Source organism: Microcaecilia unicolor, chromosome 4 (assembly GCF_901765095.1).
Source record: "Microcaecilia unicolor chromosome 4, aMicUni1.1, whole genome shotgun sequence".
Taxonomy (NCBI): Eukaryota; Metazoa; Chordata; class Amphibia; order Gymnophiona; family Siphonopidae; genus Microcaecilia; species Microcaecilia unicolor.
Window position 1 is genome coordinate 340,591,518 of NC_044034.1, and position 19,959 is coordinate 340,611,476.

Sequence of the window (19,959 nt, forward strand, 5' to 3'; positions counted from 1 at the left end):
AGCCTCGTGTATTCCTATGAGTGACTTCCCTTTATCCTTAAGTGTCTGGTGGCACAGCCTCGTGTATTCCTATGAGTGGCTTCCCTTTATCCTTGAGTGTCTGGTGGCACACCCTTGAGTATTCCTTTGAGTGGTTTCCCTTTCCCTGAGTGCTGAATGGTACAGCCTAGAATGTTCCTATGAGTGGCTTCCCCTTTTTCTTGTGTGCTGTGTGGCACAGCTGTGAGTGTTCCTTTGTGTGGCCTTGTCTTGAGTTTTCCCTGTGTGCTTCTGCTTGACTCCTCTCAGTTCGGTTTCTATGTTTGAATGGGCTGTTCTTTCATTTAGCTGTGTCTACTAGCACAGCCCTGAGCGTCCTCTCTGATTGGCTTCTGTTTGTGTTTGAGTGGGTTGCTCTTTCGTTTAGCTGTGACTACTAGCGCATCCTTGAGCGGTCTCTTTGTGTGGCATGAGTGGGCTGTTCTTTTGTTTAGGTGTGTCTACTAACACAGCCCTGAGCTTCCTCTATGTTTGGTTCTGTTTGTGTTTGAGTGGGTGGTTCTTCTGTTTAGCTGTAACTACTAGCTCAGCCTTGAGCTGCGTGGCACGAGTGGACAGCTCTTTCGTTTAGCGGGGACTACTAGCTCAGCCCTGAGTTCTCTCTCTGTGTAATTTCTGTTTGACTTGGTTAGGACTATTCGTTTATAGCTGTGGTTCTAAGCATAGCCCTTTGCTGCCTCTCTGTGTGGTTTTCTTATCTTTTACTTGTGGTTTCTACCACATGAGTCTGTGGGGTTGTCCTTTCCTCTTCAGTTTCTTTGTGCCTGTGTGTACGGTCTTTTGACCCCTTGTTTGTGGCTCTGATTAGTGCAGTGTGTGTGAACTGCTTGAGTAGTACTTGCTCAAGAGATTCTGTTCTGTTTCTTTTTCCCTTCCCTTTGGTATGAGTGGGTTCCAGTTCGGCCTTGCCGTATGCTTGGATTCTGTAATGGGTGGATTCCAGTTCAGCCCTGCGGCCTGTATGAGTGTCCTTCCTTTGTTCCTGGTTCCTGCTTTTGTCAAGTTCCGTTCCTGGTTTTCGCTTTAGCCAGGCTCTGGTTTTACCTTGTCTTGAGTGTACTCTATTTGCCATATCTAGTATCTTGTCTGGTTTCAGTGTCTGGTTCGCCTCTGCACTGCGCCTCCCCAGGGGACTTGTCTGCTGCAGTCCTGGCTGCAGCCCAAGGGTTCACCATCCTGGGTCCCCTGACAGTGGTGAATGGAGCTTGCTCTGAGGATGTTATCAGTGGTGTACCGCAGGGATCGGTCCTTGGTCCAGCTCTTTTTAACATCTTTGTGATTGATATTATGGAAGGACTGCCTGCTAAGGTTTGTCTCTTTGTAGATGATACCAAACTTTGTAATAGAGTGAACCCCCGGAGGGTGTGGATGACATGAGGAAAGATCTGGCAAAACTTGAAGAATGGTCCAATAATTCGCAACCAAAATTTAATGCTAAGAAATGCAAGGTCATGCACTTGGGTTACAAGAATCCAAGGGCACGGTACCATTTTGGGGGGGAAGTGCTTCCGTGTATGGAAAAAGAGCGGGATTTGAGGATGATTGCGTCTGATGACCTTAAGGTGGCCAAACAGGTAGAAAAGGCAACTGTCAACATCTGAAGAATGCTTTGGTGCATAAGGAGAGAGATGACCCAGCAGGAAAAAGAAGGTGACAGTGCCCCTGTATGAGTCTCTGGTGAAGCCCCCATTTAGTGTACTGTGTGCAATTCTGGAGACCGCACCTATGGAAAGATATAAACAGGATGCAGTCGGTCCAGAGGGCGGCTACAAAATTGGTAAGCAGTCTCCGTCATAAAACATACAGGAACAGGCTTATGAACCTCAACATGTATATGCTGGAAGAGAGGCAGGAGAGAGCGGATATGATAAAGATGTTTAAATACCTCAGTGGCATCAATGTACAGGAGGTGAGCCTTTTTCAAATAAAGGAAAACCCTGGAAAGAGAGGGCATAGGAAGAAGTTGAGAGGAAATACGCTTAGGAGGAATCTAAGAAAATAGCCAGTACTGTGTTGTAATTGCTGCACCACATAACAGCAAAAAGAAGCACAGGCATCTGAGGTCTTTTTCCCAACTTTATATTTATTTATTTGCTGCACTTATATCCCACATTTTCCCACCTATTTGCAGGCTCAATGTGGCTTACAATATAATACAACAACAATCACATTGATGGGATAAGATCAGAATATAGATAAATAAGGTGCATGAGAATATCATGGCAATCCTATTAACGGAATAACAATTACAGCCTTATAGCATTTAGTGTGCGTAAGAAGATTATGTATAATGAGAAGTGGGTAAATAGAAAAAAACAACACATAACGTTATATGTATTTACTAGCCGTTAAGCCTGTAAAAACGGGCGAGTATTGCAGCCCTCCTCTCTCCCCTGGCCTCACCTCATCCACCGATCCTCCCCCCCCCCCCCCCCCCATATCCAGCAACCCTCCTCTTTCCCTTGGCCTCCCCCCCTCGTACAGCAACCCTCCTCTCTGCCCTGCTCTCACCCCATATCCAGCAACCATGCCCTCTCCCCCCTGCCCTCCCCCCATGTCCAGCTACCCTCCTTACCACTGCTCCCTCCCCCCTCCGTGCCGGGCCCCCTGCACTGACCTGACAGCGCCTCTCACCTCCGTGTGAAAGCGCTACAGGCAGCAGCAGATTGCTCTGCTGCTGCCTGCAGCGCTTCCACACGGAGGTGAGAGGTGCTGTCAGGTCAGTGCAGGGGGCCCGATACGCCGGGGGGGGGGGGGGGGGGCGGCTGGTTTGCGCGATGTTCGTTTCCAGGCGGCGTGCGACAGTCCAACTCCATTTCCCTCTGTTCCGCCCTCTGACGTCATGACGCGAGGGCGGGACAGAGGGAAGTCTGTACTGCGCATTTGCAGGTGAGTCAGTCACTTGCCGTTTATATGTTTGATAGTGTTAGCCACAGTTAATTTCCTTTCCCACTTGTTTTGCTTGGGCTGAACTAGTTTTGCCAGTGGGCTTCCAGTGGTTCTGATACTTACACTACTGATGCCATTATTTTAAAATGTTCTATCTCCTATGCTCTTATACTATCTCTGTTCCATGATCACTGTGCTCGTCTTTACAAGTCTGCACCAGCATTTTTCAGATCTCCTAATTCCCTACTCTAACATGTACATTTAGATCTTTACATATTTCTGGATGATGGGAGTGTTTTGGAGTTTTTATGACCATTGATGTATTCCCTGAGCAAGCTTGTTCATTGAACATATTTTGGAGCTTGTGTTTCAGGGTTATTTGAGGTGTTTTCTCCAAAATTTATGAAAGATGTCTCCTGTCTTCACTTTTTGAATTGCATTGTACTTTTACCCATTACGTTATCTTCTGCTGGGTCTCTAGTGATGCTTAAATGGTATACCGTTTTATTTTTACTGTTGTAAACTGTTTTTATATGAATGTTATAGCAAGTCAAAGTACATACAACAACAGGAATGCAAAAAACACCAAGGGCCATCAAGCATGCACCTGCGTCAGGGATCAATAAGATAAACCTATACTCTTAAAATTATATCAGATAATGGGGATCACGTGATGCTGTCAGCGGCAAAAGATGGGAGTCACATCGGCTGGTCGGGGCCCCATCCGCAGTTTGGCTATTCCACCCCACTCCTGGACTTTAAAATTTGGATTTATGAGCTGGTAACAATATATGGACAAATACTTAACACAAGCCGCGATGACGCAAGCACCTAAAAGCTTGAAACGGAAAGAGCGGCAGAAACCTTTGGATTCCAAAATGGCGGCTACCTCCCCCTGCTCGCCCCCGGACAACATGGTCTTAGAACTTACGGATTCGGTGGTATGCGCCCTGGACCCTAGATTCACACACCTGTCGGAACAACTTACAGGATTAACAGCTCTAACCTCCGAGCTAACACGCAGGACTGGGGAGCTGGAGGCGCGAGTGTCCGAGGTGGAGGATGTACAACAGGCCCACGCAGGAGAACTAGAAAAGCTGGAGCGCTTGACCCAAGAATACCATCAGAAACTGGAGGATCTGGAGAATTGCTCCCGCCGTGATAATTTGAGGTTTATCGGATTTCCAGAATCTATTGCTGAAATGAAACTTAAGCAAACACTGGAAGCACGGCTACTAGCAACTTTCCCGGAAGCGGAGAAGGGTGATCTGCTTTGAATGGGCCCATCATATCGGCCAAAAGCCCACAAGATATCTAAGGCCTCGGGTTGTGATCGCTAAATTTCATACTCTCATAAAGCAGCACTGCTGCGGCTCTATAAAACCTGCAAAGAGGATACAAAATTTCTCTGTAATCTATGCGAAACTGGTTGAAAAACAACTTTGCTTTATTCTGCAGTGCCCGGCCACCCTGAAAGTTCTTATAAATGGCACATGGAAATCCTAACGCCTGAAGCAGCGTCGGAATGGCTTCACCGACCGGATACTTGAGCAGAGTCAGACACAAGAGGTTGCTGCCTTGGACTACACATTCCCTTGTGCTTAGGAGAGCATGTTTGAGAGTTGCCATGTTGGCAGTTTTGCGAGTTTAGAATTGGGATGGAACTATCTGAAGCCGTAACTGGGCTGCAATATGAATGGCATATAAGGGTCACTTATGTGCCAGACAGACTCGACTGTAGATGGAAGAACTACACACAGGAGCGGTTATGATTGCTGGGGACCAGCAACCCTGGGACCTGGTGCAGTGAGTGACCAGTTTACGGAGAGAACACATAATTGGTTAATCTGCATTCAGACAGATCCTCTGTTTGTAACTCTGGGAGACATGTTACAGGTTCGAATCTACAATGGCGAACTGGGATGGGGACCCCACAGCGTTCTAGATCTCCTTTGACTGTCCTTTCATAGGAAGGGGCGGTCATAATTATCTAGGCGTAGGCCAGGGTCTAGTGGGATTGTTATGTTTGGTGGGGGGGAAGGGGGGTGGGATTTGGTTTGCGGGGTGGGGGGGCAGAGAACCGACTGGAGGGTGATGTGAATGTTGGGTTGTTGAATCAAGTGGTGGGAGTCTCATGCATGCTTATGTAACACAAGGGGAGCTGTAACATCCACCTGACCAGCTGTTTGGATGGCCCCTGGCTGAGGCTGGGCAACAGGGAGTCTGAGAGGGAATTGAAAGTATTAGTAGTGGGGACTCTGGATGAATGGGATGGCTAGGACCCCACCAACCCACTTAATTTCTTGGAATGTGGCAGGGATCACGTCCCCTATTACACGCTCCAAAATCTTGTCGACTCTTAAGCGCCATGGGGCCTCCATTGCATGCCCACAGGAGACGAAACTCTCAGGTGCAGAACATCAGAAACTGTGGCAGCAGTGGGTGGGGGACTGCTACTTCTCCTCCTCTGCTGGTCGACGGGGGGATGTGGCGGTTTTGCTTAAGCGGGGTCTACCCTGTGTGTCCCGACCGGTGAAGGAAGACTAAGACATAAGCATCACCACACTGGGACAGACCAACGGTCCATCTAGCCCAGCACCCTGTCTCCGACAGTGGGCAATCCAGGTCACAATTACCCGACAAGATCCACGGAGCAAAGCATTTTGTACTGCTTGTCCCAGGAATAGTGGATTTTTCGCTACGTCCATTTAATAACATTCTATGGCCTTTTCCTTCAGGAAGCCGTCCAAACCTTTCTTAAACTCTGCTAAGCTAACAACCTTAACCACATTCTCCGGCAACGAATTCCAGAGTCAAATTATGCGCTGAGTAAAGAAAAATTTTCTCTTGTTTTAAACTTACTGCACTGAGGGCAGATATGTATTGGTGCACCTTAATTATATGGGTCAAGAGTACTATTTATGAGCTGTGTATGGGCCAAATGTCTACGAAGCTGGGTTCTTTCATGCACTTGTTAAATTTAGGTCTTAAATACAACACGGCCCCCATGGATTATGGTGGGTAATTTTAACCAGGTCTTTGATCCAAGTCTGGATCGTTCCTCGCCTGGGGCATGGAGTGCGCTGGCCAAGGGGTAGGGGGGTTTGCCTTACCTTTAAGGCTTCTGGATTTGGTGGACCTGTGGCGTTTGCTACACCCGACACAGCGTGATTACATGCACTTGTCCCGGGCCCACCAATCCTGGTCCCATATTGATTATATTCTGCTACCAACCTCAATTTTCTCAAGAGTGGTATCAGCTGATTTGGGCCCTATGGCGATATCAGATCACACTCCAATCTGGGTGGACTTAGCACTGGGTCTAAACGTTAAGTACAGCTGGTATTTGGAGATTTCCATCTTACCTCTCGAATGACCCTGATTTTCAGAACTTCCTGGCTCAGAAATGGAATCTTTTCACGGAAACCAATGCAGGCCATAGGGAGACCCCAGATTTGTTCTGGGAAACATCGAAGGCAGTGATGCAGGGTGAGGTAATTAGTATACACAAAAAATGACACGTGAGTTTATCTTGTTGGGCAAACTGGGTGGACCGTGCAGGTCTTTTTCTGCCGTCATCTACTATGTTACTATGTGAGTGCACGAAACAGGAGAATCACCCAGGGAATTCTCTTGTTGGAGCGCCAGTATCAACAAGCTAAACAGGCCCATTTGAAGCATCCATCCGGGGCCACCTTTGAGAATGTGAAAGCTGCTCTGAACTCTGCTTCATGAGCACATGAAAAAGCAATTATTCTCTCGACATTGTGAATTCCATTAGTTTGGTAACCGGCCAGGTAAACTACTTGCCCAGGTGGTAAAAGCATGGTCAGCTAAACGTTCATTCCTACGCTGGTGGCACCGGATGGGTCTAGGAAATCTAACCCCACCGACATTATGCAAATTTTTCATGACTATTTTTCACAGATGTACCAAGCGGATCTGGAACAGGGGGGCCCCTCTCTGGTAGACTAGCTCGTGAACTCTGGTCTTCCTCCTCTTTCTCCTGAGGCTAGCAACTCCTCCAGTGTCCCGCTGCGTGCAAGTGAGGTCCAACAGATAATTAAGTCTCTGACACTGGGTACTGCCCCGGGAGCAGACAGATTCTCCCCAGAATACTATAAGATACTGGTTCAACAAGTGAGTGCACCACTTACGCTATTCTATGAGGAGGCGATTTCAGGGGAAACCTTTCCTGCACGAGCTAACGAAGAACTTATAGTACTTATTCCCAAACCTGGTAAAGCTCCCGATTCCCCTTAGGCTTATCGCCCAATTTCGCTGCTCAATGTGGACGTAAAAATCTTGGCAAGGGAGCTGGCAGATAAGCTAGCTAAGCATATTCCCGAGAGCGGCACCCAGGCCTAAATGTTCGTAGCGCGCTGTTGGCGGTGGCCCAGAGTGGGGCCTCACGGAAGCCGATGCTCCTTGTTGGTCTAGATGCAGAGAAAGCTTTCGAATGTGTATCCTGGGAATACCTCTTTGAGGTGTTACGATATGTAGGGATGAAGAGGTGGTTTTTGAAGGCAGCGGGCACCTTATACATGGAACTGGTTGCCCGTGTGCTGGTGAATGGTTTATGCTCTCCTAGATTTCAGGTGGGTAGAGGAACCCGACAGGGGTGCCTGTTATCTCCTCTTTTGTTTTTGTTATATTTAGAACCCCTACTCCGCACCATACTAAGAGATCCAGCAATCACGGGAGTTCTGCTACCCCATCTCTCTATTAAGGTATTGGCCTTCACTGATGGCATATTGCTTACCATTACAAACCCCCAGAGCTCGTTGGCCGCTGTGCAGGATGTTATCGCAGAATATGGATATTTTTCGGGCTTCAAACTTAACATACAGAAATCAGAGGCCTTACCGATCCCTGTTTCAGTGAGGGAGAAATGGGAGGGATTCTTCCCATTAAAATGGGCAACTGGCCATATCAAATATCTAGGCATTAGGGACCCAGCAGATCTGAAACAACTCTACGCTATTAATCTGGCTCCACTGTAGGCATCTACACAAACCTCTCTGAGGATGTGGCAACCTCTTCCTGTATCTCTGTGGGGAAAGATAGTGTTATATAATACTAGTATAAAAGGCCCGTTTTGGTAGGCAATGAAACGGGCGCTAGCAAGGTAATCCCCCCCCTACAGCGTCCTTCCTGTCTCCCCTGCTCCCCCTGCAGCCACCTATCTGGTCTCAGGACCCCCTCCACACCAACCCTCCTCTGCCCCTGCAGCCATGCATGTGCAGCGGCCCTCCTCTCTCCCCCTGCCCCCCCCCTGCAGCCACCCATATCCAGCAACCCTCCTCTCCCCCTGCAGCTACCCATGTCCAGCGACCCTCCTCTCCCCTGCAGCCACCCATGTCCAGCGACCCACCTCTCTCCCCTGCCCCCCCTGCAGCCACCCATGTCCAGTGACCCTCCTCTCCCCCTGCAGCGTCCCTTCTGTCTCCCCTGCCCTCCCCTGCAGCCACCCATCTGGTCTCAGGACCCCCTCCCCACCTCCCTCTTCTCTGCCCCCCCTGCAGCCATCCATGTCCAGCTACCCTCCTCTCCCCCTGCAGCCACCCATGTCCAGCGACCCTCCCCTCCCCCTGCCCCCCTCCAGCCACCCATGTCCAGCGACCCTCCCCCCCCCCTCGGCGCATCACCCAAACCCCTACCCCCCCCCCCCAGCGCATCACCTAAGCCCCTACTCCCCCCTCAGGCACATCAACCCCCTCGCCACCCGCAGCCGCCAATACTAACGCTGTCCGGCCACTGCTGCGTCTCCTGTTGAGCAGCAGCGGCCGGTACAAAAAGAAAAAAGCCAAAAAAAGATTTTAAACCTGAAACACGGCTCCGTAGACAGCCATCTGGCATTGGCTGTCATCTCTGCAGCCGCTCCTCCTCTCCCCTCTGACGTCGCTGCGCTCCTCCGGGGTCTTCCTGCAGGGGCAGTGACGTGGAGGGGAGAGGAGGAGCGGCTGCAGTGACGACAGCCAATGCCAGATGGCTGTCTACGGAGCCGCGTTTCAGGTTAAAAATCTTTTTTTGGCTTTTTTCTTTTTGTACCGGCCGCTGCTGCTCCACAGAAGCAGCAGTGGCCGGACAGCGTTAGTATTGGCAGCTGCGGGTGGCGAGGGAGTTGATGTGCCCGAGAGGGGGGTAGGGGCTTTGGTAATGCGCCGGGGGGAGGGTCTTGGGTGATGCGTCGAGGGGGTAGGGGCTTGGGTGCTGCGCCAGGGCGGAGGAGCTTGGGTGTTGCGCCGAGGGGGGGCACTGAGAGCTGATTGGTAGGCAGGGGGAGGAGTAGGTACTCCTCCCCCTGCCTGGCTCGCGGTTTTGCAGGGCAGGGGCTTGGGTGTTGCGCCAAGGGGGGGGGGCACTGACAGCTGTTTCCCAGGCAGGGGGAGGAGTAGGGAAACTACTCCTCCCCTTGCCTTGGAATCAGCTGTCAGTTACATCACAGACGTCAGTGCATTCTACACTGCCTAGCAGACCACCTCCGAGGGAGCCACGGTACCAGGTACATTAGAACGTTGGAGGTGAGAATTATTATATAGGATGATAATAGTCCCTAAGTGGCTCTATGTTATTCAAGTATTGTCCCTCTTTTTTCTGCAATGCGATGAACGGCTGTTGCATCGATTGCTAGTGAAGTTTTTTTTTGAACAGACGGCGAGCCCGGGTCCCTTTTTTGCAGACCTATCTTCCTATGGCCAAGGGTGGCCTCGGAGCGCACAGTATTAAAGTATTCTCAGTGGCTGGCTGTATGACACATCTGAGTGACTGGTTTAGGGGTACGACTTTCTTTTCTTTCTCGGCTACTGAGGGTATGGTGCTGAGCCCACACCACTTTAGTTATTGGCTACATGCGGCCCCTGGTCGAGCGGCTGCGAGACCGAGTTCCCTCCCCCCTTTCTTCCCCTGCGGAGGGCATGGCGTTGGGTCTGTAGGCTTTACAATCTTGACCCTCATGTATCCCCATTGTTGCCAATTTGGGGGAATGTAGACTTCCCTGTGGGTAGGTCCTCGGCAGTTTTCTGCAGGTGGAGGGGACTCTTTCTCTTCCACGTTTTAAATAAAGATGGCACATGTAAAACTTTCCAGGACTTATGTACTAGCAAGCACTTGACCCCTCGGGCCTTTCTCCCCTATCTGCAACTACGCCATTATATTGCCTCGTTACCACAGGTTTCCTTGTTTATGGCAAAATGGGAACAACTAGTTGAGATATGTGACCTAGAAGCACAATTGGCAGTCCCCTGAAATATTTTCATAACCAATTGAGACATTACCTGAGGTGTGCTATGGGGACCTGGCGCAGAGTTGGTCTGGAGAGTTGGGATACCAGATACAAAATAAAACATTACAAGCCAGATTATGAACCTGCCATGGGGCTTTTGGGAGTTGCAGTATAAATTTACTATGTGCCTATATATCTCGCCGCATAGGGCCTTTAGGGCTACCCTGCGCCCCTGTGATGATTGCCCGAAATGTGGGGGAACTGGAGCCCATTTGGGCGATATGTTCTGGCTATGTCCTCTGGTTCTGGCGTTCTGGACGACCCTCTGTGCCCATGTGTCTGGGATTTGGAGGATTAGGTGCCGACCCTCCCCTGCACTGCTGTTCGATGTGTATCATACAGGAAGATCCCGCAGAGCAGGTCTAACAACTTTCCTAAGGCGGGCAGTTCTGATGGGGGGAAAAAACTACATTGAGTGTCTGGCTGCTTCCCGATCGCCCCTCGGTTCCACAATGGCGGTCCCTTATGATCTCCTTGAGTACAGTGGAGTGTAAGGATGTTCGGGATCTGGTCTCCCAGCACGGGGACTGTCTCTTGCAATGCTGGTCTCCCTTCTAGGACACGCTAACGCCGACTGCTCAGAGTAGAATTTTCAATAGTTGATGCCCTCTAGGGGAGGGAGAGAGGGGTGGGGGGAGTGGGAGAGGAACTTGAGGGGGTTAATTTAATTTACTTTAGTTCTGGGGGGGGGGGGGGGTTAAGTGTAATATGGGTGTTATGCCAAAATGATAAATCTCAAAATTGTTGACTACCTGTTATTATTGTAACCACATACATTTGAATAAAGTAAAAAAAAATTATATCAGATAATATCGTACCTCATATAGTCTGCAAGCTCATGGCGGGCTGGCCTCCAGGATGCAGCAGGCTGAGATCCACACATGCCTCACCACCCCATGCACACACAAGCAGCAGCTAGTTGCTTACAGGCCATATGAGCTGCAATATTTTTTTTATCAGATATAAGAGTATAGATTTAGATCACTGACCTCTGACTCAGGTGCTTGACAAACATGGCCCATGTCGGGATTACCAATAAAGGACTCTTGACTATCCCATATATGACTATATTAGACAGCATTTCTGAAACTACCCCCTTTCATCCTCATCCAGACTTATACTGAAGAGCTTCCTTTTCACTGAAAGGGACCCACCTCCTGTGCATTTAAACTTGGGAGGTATTTAAATGCCTGTATATCATCTCCCCTATCTTCCATAGTATATGCATTTGGAACTTTAAATCTATCCCCATGTGTTTTATGATGGTCACTGCCAATAAAGAATTTGGCTCAGGGACCAGAAGGTGGTGGCAGCCCTTCATGAAAATAGCAGCAGCAAAACAGACATACAAAGTAGACTGTGGCAGTTGTCTTCCCAATTTCCTTCCTGGTATCCATCTGACCTCCAATGTTGATCACATGGCAACAGGATAAGAGGGACTGCAGAAAAGGCTGTCTTTCTTCTTCGCCTGCCCTGAGCCTAACTGCAGATTTGAACCATATGGGACATTACATGATTAAAATCAAACACTCAAGGTCTGAGCAACAGAAAGAAGATTGTTTCTATTTATTTTATTTGTTGCATTTGTATCCCACATTTTCCCACCTTTTTGCAGGCTCAATGTGGCTTACATTATGCCGTAATGATGATCGCCATTTCCAGAATGAGAAATACAAAGTGGTATTGCATTAAAGTTCATAAATTATAGAGTAAGTTAGATAATCAGTTCATTTCGGGCTTGAGAAATAAAGTGGTAGTGCATTAACGTTCATTAGTGACAGAGTGAATGAAGCAGTCAAGTGTAGAGAGTTCGGTTTTGTCTAATTCTGGTAGAGTTTCGTTGTCTAGTATTTAGGATGAATCATTGTGGTATGTCTTTTTGAACAGGTTGGTGGTGTTTAGTAATTTTCGGAAGATTGTTAGGTCGTGCATCGTTTTTATGACATTTGGTAGTGCATTCCATAGTTGCGTGCTAATGTAGGAGAAGCTGGATGCATATGTTGATTTATATTTAAGTCCTTTGCAACTGGGGTAGTGGAGATTCAGGAATGTGCGTGCTGACCTTTTTGTGTTCCTGGTTGGTAAGTCTATGAGGTCTCACATCTAGACAGGAGCCTCGTCGTGAATGATTTTATGGACCAGGGTACAGATTTTGAACGCAATTCATTATTTTAGTGGGAGCCAGTGTAGTTTTTCTCTTAGGGGTTTGGCGCTTTCGTATTTCGCTTTTCCAAATATGAGTCTGGCTGCTATGTTTTGGGCAGTTTGGAGTTTCTTAATGATTTGTTCTTTACATCCGGCATAGATGGCATTACAGTAATCTAGGTGGCTTAGCACCACTGATTATACCAGGCTGCGGAATATTTCCCTTGGGAAGAAAGGTTTTACTCTTTTGAGTTTCCACATTGAATGGAACATTTTCTTTGTTGAATTTTTCATGTGGCTTTCTAGTGTGAGATTTCGGTCAATTGTAACTCCGAGAATTTTCAGGCTGTCCAATTAGAATTGTATTCTTCCTCTCTTGCTGTGTAATCAGTAAGGAGAGAGAAGGCTACAAGGTCCAGAAGAGATGAGAAAAACAAGGGAGTAGAAAGATGAAAAGAAACCCAGGGGTGTTGATCCTAGACAGAAAGCAGAAAAAGTTAAGCAGTGAACCTTCAGGTCTAGACGGAGATTCAAGCTAAGCTGGGAAGAATGAGAGATGGAGAAGATGGACACTGGGAAGGGACAAAGGTCGGAAGACGCCATGTCTTGTGATTGGGAATTCTGCAAGAATACTATACATGCTTATAAACAAAATGCACAATTTGGTAGAATTTTTGTGCAAAATTTCTCCAGAATTAACCAGTTCCCCTTCACAACACATTAATATATTTAACAATTTGATAAAGCATTTGAACAAACGCAACAAATATTCTTTTGCTAAACCTATTGGCTCTACTCCATTAAACTATGTTTGTCTATGTGTTCAGGCATACCACTCTGTAGTTTTCCAGATTACTCTGGAAGAACCATTTTTAATAAACTGACTGGTTGGTCACCTCCAATCGTCAGGTACCATGGATGATTTTAATAACACATTATAGATTACCAATAGTAGATCTACAGTTTCATTTTTGAGTTATTTCAGTATATTGGTGTGTATACCATCCTGTCCAGGTGATTTGCTGCTCTTTTAGCATATCAGTTTGGCTTATTACCTATTCCAGCTTCACCAAGATTTGTTTCAGTTCCCCACATCATCACCCTTTAATTCCATTTCTGGCACAGATAGCTCCCTTACATCCTCACCACCTTTTAATACCATTTCTGACACAGATAGCTCCCTTACATGTTCCTCAGAAAAGACTGAAGAAAAATCTCTCCACTAGGGCCATGTCCTCCATGAGTGCTCCTTTTTACTCACTGATGATCTAGCAGTCCGATTCCCTCACAAGTTTTCTGCTTCTAATTTACCTGAAAATGTTTTTACCTCTATGGTGAGCTTTTCAAATTTTCTTTACATTCAGGTACACATGACAATTCCCTATCATCTTATGTTTGTACCCGAGGAAATAGAATGTTAAGTGACATGCCCACAGCAAATGTCAGGTTTACTGGTCTATAATTTGATTACACCTAGAGCCCTTTTTGAAAACTTGAACTGCATTGATCACATACCAATCCTCTCATATCATGGTCATTTTAAATGACAGTTTAGCAGTTTCATGTTCTTTCAAAAGTCTGGGATGAACACCATCTGTTCCTGATTTGTTACTCTTCAGCTTGTCAATTTGATCTTTCTATTATCTATAATTACAGTGGTCTGAATCACCACCAAGGTTTCTGATGTGGACAAGACCTCACAATCCTCCTCAGAAAAAAAACCCCAATAAAATCACAACAGAAAAACATTTATTTTTTGGGGGGGCCATTACCCTGTCCTCCTCAAGCACTCCTTTTACTCTTTAGTCATCTAGGGCTAGATTCTATATATCGTACCTCGATTTCCAAAAGGAAATTAAAGCATATTCTATAAAGTACGCTTGAATTTACACTTAAACACTTGTTGGCAATTTGCTATCATGCCAACCACATATAGTTAAATATGATGCAGTCTTGGGACAATATTTTAACCAAAAATGTTAATTTGCTAATCTCAACATTAAGATATTTTCCCCTCCTCCTTGAGATGCACAGAATTCTCACTCGTAGCATATGATGATATAAAATATGCAGACTTGGTTTTCATCTGCATTTTGTCATTAGTGGGATAAGGACCATAAAAGTCTGTCCAGAACAGGCCTTAGTTCCCTAATCCAAACCTGTTTTCTGCCATTTGCGGGTCACAGACCGTAGAAGTCCATCCAGCACAAGCCTTGGTTCCCAACCACTCCTGTCCAACATAATACCTCAACAGTCATGTTTTGTTTCCGTCCTCCTATTTAGGCAACCCTTGTGTTTATCCCACGCATTTTTTAATTCCCTCACTGTTTTTGACTCCACTACCTCTCCTGAAAGGGCATTCTAAGCATCCACAACCCTTTCTGTGAAAAATAATTTCCTGACATCACCCCTACCCCCCTGCAACCTCCATTCATATCCTCTAGTTCTACCGCCTAAGTTGTCCCCTTCTAGGTGGCCTCAATAATATGCCAATGCTACCACATGAACCGTCAGGGTTTGGCCATCTTGAAGAAACAGTATATGGGTTATAAATGCCCAAAACAAGAGTAAAACAGGGCTCCACAAAGGAAGACTCAAAAACTCTCCAAACCCTCACATACACTAAGGAAGTAGAACTCTTTCTTACCTGCAAGACCTATGACAGCTCTGTCCACATAGCCCTTATGTCTTACGCATTCCCTTTCAAAAACCAAGCTGCAAGACAAAGCAAAACAGGTCGCCCATCAGCACTGGACTTTGCATGAGGTGGCCTTTCTCCTGTGGAAACTTCAAGTTCTTCCCTACCTGGAGATAAATGGAGGTCTGTATACCCTCTTGACCAACCTAGCACCATTAGAACCACAGACAAGACATAAGATGTCACCTTCTACTATACTCAGCCCATGAGGGGCCACACAGGAAATGTCTACAAACCCCTCCAACAGAGGCTACTCCTGCAGAAAGACATTTAATTCTGCCATCCCATATTCCATTTGAAGACTGAAAAAAAAAAAAAATCCAAAAGAGCAGAACTTTGGCTAGTGACTTGTGCGCCATATTACTCTGTGTTACAAAGATTGCATTGGTTACTGGTACAGTTTCAGATTATATTTAAAGTTTGGGTGTTAGTCCATGATGTTTTTTTGTTTTTTGTTTTTTTTGTTTGCTTGCGTTTTTTGTTTTGATTTTTAATCGTCAGTTGCCTTACCATTTGTCTCAGTCTTTACAGTTGTATCAGCCTGTGAGGCCACTGAGATCTAACAGGAGCAAACTACATTGTGTGCATTCCCTGCATGGAATATATTATACTAGTACAAGGGAGATATCTTTTTTTGAATGCAGGTCCTTTGTCTTGCAATAAGCTGCCCATTGCTTTGAGGCATTTACATGAAATTACCTTTCAGAAAACTCATTTCGCATTTTATTTATGCAAGCCTTTGGTGTATAAATGCTGTGTTTAATTCATTTTGAAGGCAGTTTTAATTGCATGTCTAATAGGCATATTTTATGTTTGTGTTTGTTTTATAAAATAAATGTTTTATTGTACTTAGCTTATATTGTAAGCAGATAATAAATAACAAAGCAAATAAAATAAATAACTGTCTTCTTGCCATCAAGTCCATCACTTGAGTCCCCTGATGTTTTTAGATTACAGCGAAGGCCTCTCTCAACTCTCATTCTCCTGGATCCAGAGTGTGACTGTTCAAGTAGTGCACCAGCACATTCTCAGAGCCAGTTATGTGAGCTGCTGACAATGCTAGAATTAGTATCTCAGCCCACTGCATCAACAGGGAGGCCTCCCTGATCACTGCTACACTTTGTTCCTCCGTCGCAACTGGCATACACCACTGCTGTGGAATTGTCAGAAAATATTTGATTGCCTGTCCTGAAAGGAAGGTTGGAATGGAAGAAGCACCTTTCAAAAGGCCCTGGTTTCTAAACAGCTGACTGATCTTGATCTGATACCACAGTTGGCAACCAGCACCCCGTTCTCAGTCCAGACATGAGCTCCCCCACAGACTAGACATGTGTCTGTCGTTAGCACTAACCAAATGGGAGCCTTCAAATGTATGCCCTTCAAAAGATTCTGAGGGTTCATCCACCATTATAGGCTGGCTTTGTTCCACAAAAGGCACACTTCAATTCTGGACCTGCACTGACCAACAATTCAAAGGCAACAACTGTAGAGGGAGCATATAAGCTCAAGCAGATCACATTAAGCTTCACTGCCATAGACCCTAGAACTCGCGCACATAGTCCCAGGCATATGGTGCCCTCTTTACAATGAGAGCCTGAATATGGGTCTGTACCTTGACCATTCTCTGCATGGGCAGAAAACGTTTTCTTTCCAAGTGAGCAGGTTCCAATTTGCTGGTCTCGAAACTGATAACTCAACCTATCTTGCAACATGTAGATCCCCCAAATTGTTGCTTCCCAGCTCTCCCTTTCAGATTTTGCTCCTGTAAGCCAATCTCCCAAATACAGATGGACTAAAATTCCTTCTTTGCCCAGAGCCGTAGGCACTACCACCATAATTTTCAAGAAGGCCCACGGGGTAATGTCTAGCCCAAAGGGCTTAGAACCAGTAGGGTGACCCAGAACAGTGAACCTTAGAAATTTCTTATGTGGCTCTTAAGTAAGAATATGCACTTCCACCTCTGAGATTCAAGATTGTGAGGAACTCCCCACTTTGTACATTGTCTCCATTCAGAAGTGTGGAACCCAAAAGACTTGATTCACTCCCTTCAAAATCCAGGATGGGCTGAAATGAACCTTTCATCTTTGGGACAACAAAACAGATGGAGTAACAGCCAGTTTCCCATTCCTCCTTAGGAACAGAACTAATGCATCCAAGGTTCACAATCTTTATATTGTTGGTACTCTCCTCTCCGGTACCTGTAAGCCACATTGAGCCAACTGCTATGCAGGAAAATGTAGAATACAAATGTAATAAATAAATAAAATATATTTAATCAGTGCTTGATATACCACCTCTCAGGCCAAGAATCAAAGTGGTTTACAATATAAATAAAAGCATTAATCACAGAAAATAGAAAATGAGAAAAGAACTACAACTAATATAGGACAGAGAAAACAGGAGAAAGAGAGAGAAACTAGAAGGTATGCCTCTGCTCACCTGCCACCCCTGCACTAACGGTTCCCAGGGAAGAGTAAAGGAAAAAGGGAAAAAAAAAAAAAAAAAAAAAAGATACGTTTTCAGAGAAGCTCTGGACTGAAGACAGGGGAGTTTCAGACCTGATTTCTGCTGGTAGAAAGCTCCAGAGGGAGGGAGCAGTAAAGAAAAAGGTAGAGAGTCTCGCAGATTCTAATTGCAAATAATAGACAGAGGGGATTGATAACAAATTTCTTAAAGAGGAATACAAGATAAAAACGGGCTGAAAGGGGACAATAAGTGATGAAAGATAGAGGGGAATTGAAGAATGAAGAACCCTATGTGGTAGTGTAAAGATTTTATGTTGGATCCTGTACAAAATTGGGATCCAGTGCTGCTGCTGAAGAAGGGGAGTAATATGGTTGTAAACAATAAGCATGACAAAGGAGGTGTATGTATTCTACACCAACTGGAGTTTCTTCAGAAGAGAGGAGGGAACCAGAATATTGTTACCATAGTCTAATTTTGAAGAAACAAAAGCATAGAGACGTGTTGCACAGGACTTGCCATCCAAGTAAGGACAGAGAAAATGAATAATTCAGAGAGAAAAAGCACAGGATTTAACAACCGTAGAGATCTGATAGTTGAAAGTGAGGCTAGTATCAAGAATTACATCCAAAAAAAAGACTCCACAAAGGTTAAGGGTAGATGGAAGGGTAACTAGTCGTAAATATAAGCCAAAGTGCAGCCGATGTAGATGGGTCAAGTATCTGATGCTTAATGCTAAGACAATGGTTGACAAGCATGAAGACAAAACTGAAGTGAAAAGAGATCAACAGTCATAGGGGATCTTGGGTTGAAACTAAAAAAAAAAGTCATCATATATAGAAACTAATATTGAAATCCTGGATCAGTACAGCTAATGGACCAAAAAGATATTAAAAAGAGTATGGGGAAAATTACTGAGCCTTGGGGGAACAATGCACATAAATTAAAAATGAACCCAGTTCAGAGATAAAAAGGAGGTGAATCAATGAAGGACAGTACCTGAAATTCCCAGAGATAACAGTCTGGAAAGAAGAAGAGAGTGTCTAACCAGATCAAAGGCTGCAAAGAGGTCAAGGGAGACCAAAAGAACAGCACAGCCTAACCAAAAGCAGAGTGGATGTCATTAAGAAAGGAAGCAAGGATTGTCTCAGTGAAGTGACCCAGGCAGAAGCCAGATTGGTAGAGGTGCAAGAAATTGAAGAATCCAGTATGCTGACATAGCTGTGAGAAGACAATTTGTTTAGTAAGCTTGGCCACAAAGGAGATATCTGAAATGGGTCTGTAGCTAGTAATAGCAAACGAGTCACGGGAGGAAACCTGGATGAAGAACAGCAGTTTTCCAGGCACAGTGGACAATACCCTATGAAAGGGAATTGGTTTTCTTGAGAGCTTGTGAAAGAAATCCGTAAGAAGAAATACCTATACAGGAGGAAGAAAAAGGGTCAAGGACAAGTGGTTTTTCTGGAAGAAGAAGAAAACGTTAGTAAAGATTGTCAAGTAAAGATTGTCAAGGAGGAAGACTGAACTTGACCACATGGTTCCCAGAGAAGAAGAAAAGAGGATGGGCAGACAAGCAAAACAAGCGAGGCTGACAAAGGGTGGAATCCTGAATTCATCTGCTGCTACTAAAGGAAAGAAAATTATCAGCAGGTAAGGCATAATTTTACCTTCCTTAGTGTATGCAGCAGATGAATCCAAGAACTGGTGAGATGTACCAAAGCAATCCCTAGGTACGGTGGGAAGTCACTGCTCCCCAAAACAGAACTGCCGCTGCAAAGGCAGCATCTGAATAGTGAAAGCAGGCCCATTCCACCCAAGAGATAGCAATCTCGTGAAACGAGCCTGCAACGCCACCGGTGGGACGCAACCTTTCCAAAAAATACACAAAGTATCTGCAATCCAACGAGAAAAAAAAAATCAGATCAGACCAGAGGCTGCTATCCCACAGCCAGAACCAGCAACAAAGACAAAGCGAAGATCTGAACGCTGAAAAACATGCAATATCTGCGAATACCAGAGAACCCTCTGAACATACAGAAGACGAAGCACCATGTACACCGCATGAAAAACCCCCCTCCCGAAAGAAAGGAAGAAAGAAAGGCTGAAAAACAAAAGCCAAACCACAGCCGGAAAGGAAAGAAGGAACTGAAAGCAAGGTAACTCCAGACTCAGCAAATTGCATAAAAAAACAGCTCGGCATGGCTGCACTAAAAATTCAGACACTCTGCGTGCTGAAGAATTATCAACCAAGAACCCTGCTTGTAAGTTCCTAAGCGAAGCATTCTGCAAAGGAACAAAAGGAGTCCAAAGCAATGCTCGGTAGACAAGGAACCAGAAGCTAGACTCAGAGAATAAGAACGAGGTTTCAGGGTGAACAAGGTCGCAGCAGTGGAGGAGCAAAGCACTCTGCAAGAAATGCACCACCTCCGACAGCAAGGCC

The 19,959-nt window shown here is 45.8% G+C and overlaps 1 protein-coding gene and 1 long non-coding RNA gene across 6 annotated transcripts in view; both read right to left on the reverse strand.

The window, feature by feature from the left end:
* Positions 1-19,959, reverse strand: part of SCAF4 (SR-related CTD associated factor 4) — a 314,126-nt gene that overhangs the window by 218,080 nt on the left and 76,087 nt on the right. The gene's annotated exons all lie outside the window — the stretch shown is intronic.
* Positions 1,673-18,413, reverse strand: LOC115469469. Its single transcript, XR_003942013.1, has 3 exons — positions 18,400-18,413; positions 9,715-9,717; positions 1,673-1,762 (listed from the first exon to the last, which is right to left on the reverse strand). It is a non-coding gene; the product is annotated as an uncharacterized LOC115469469 (long non-coding RNA).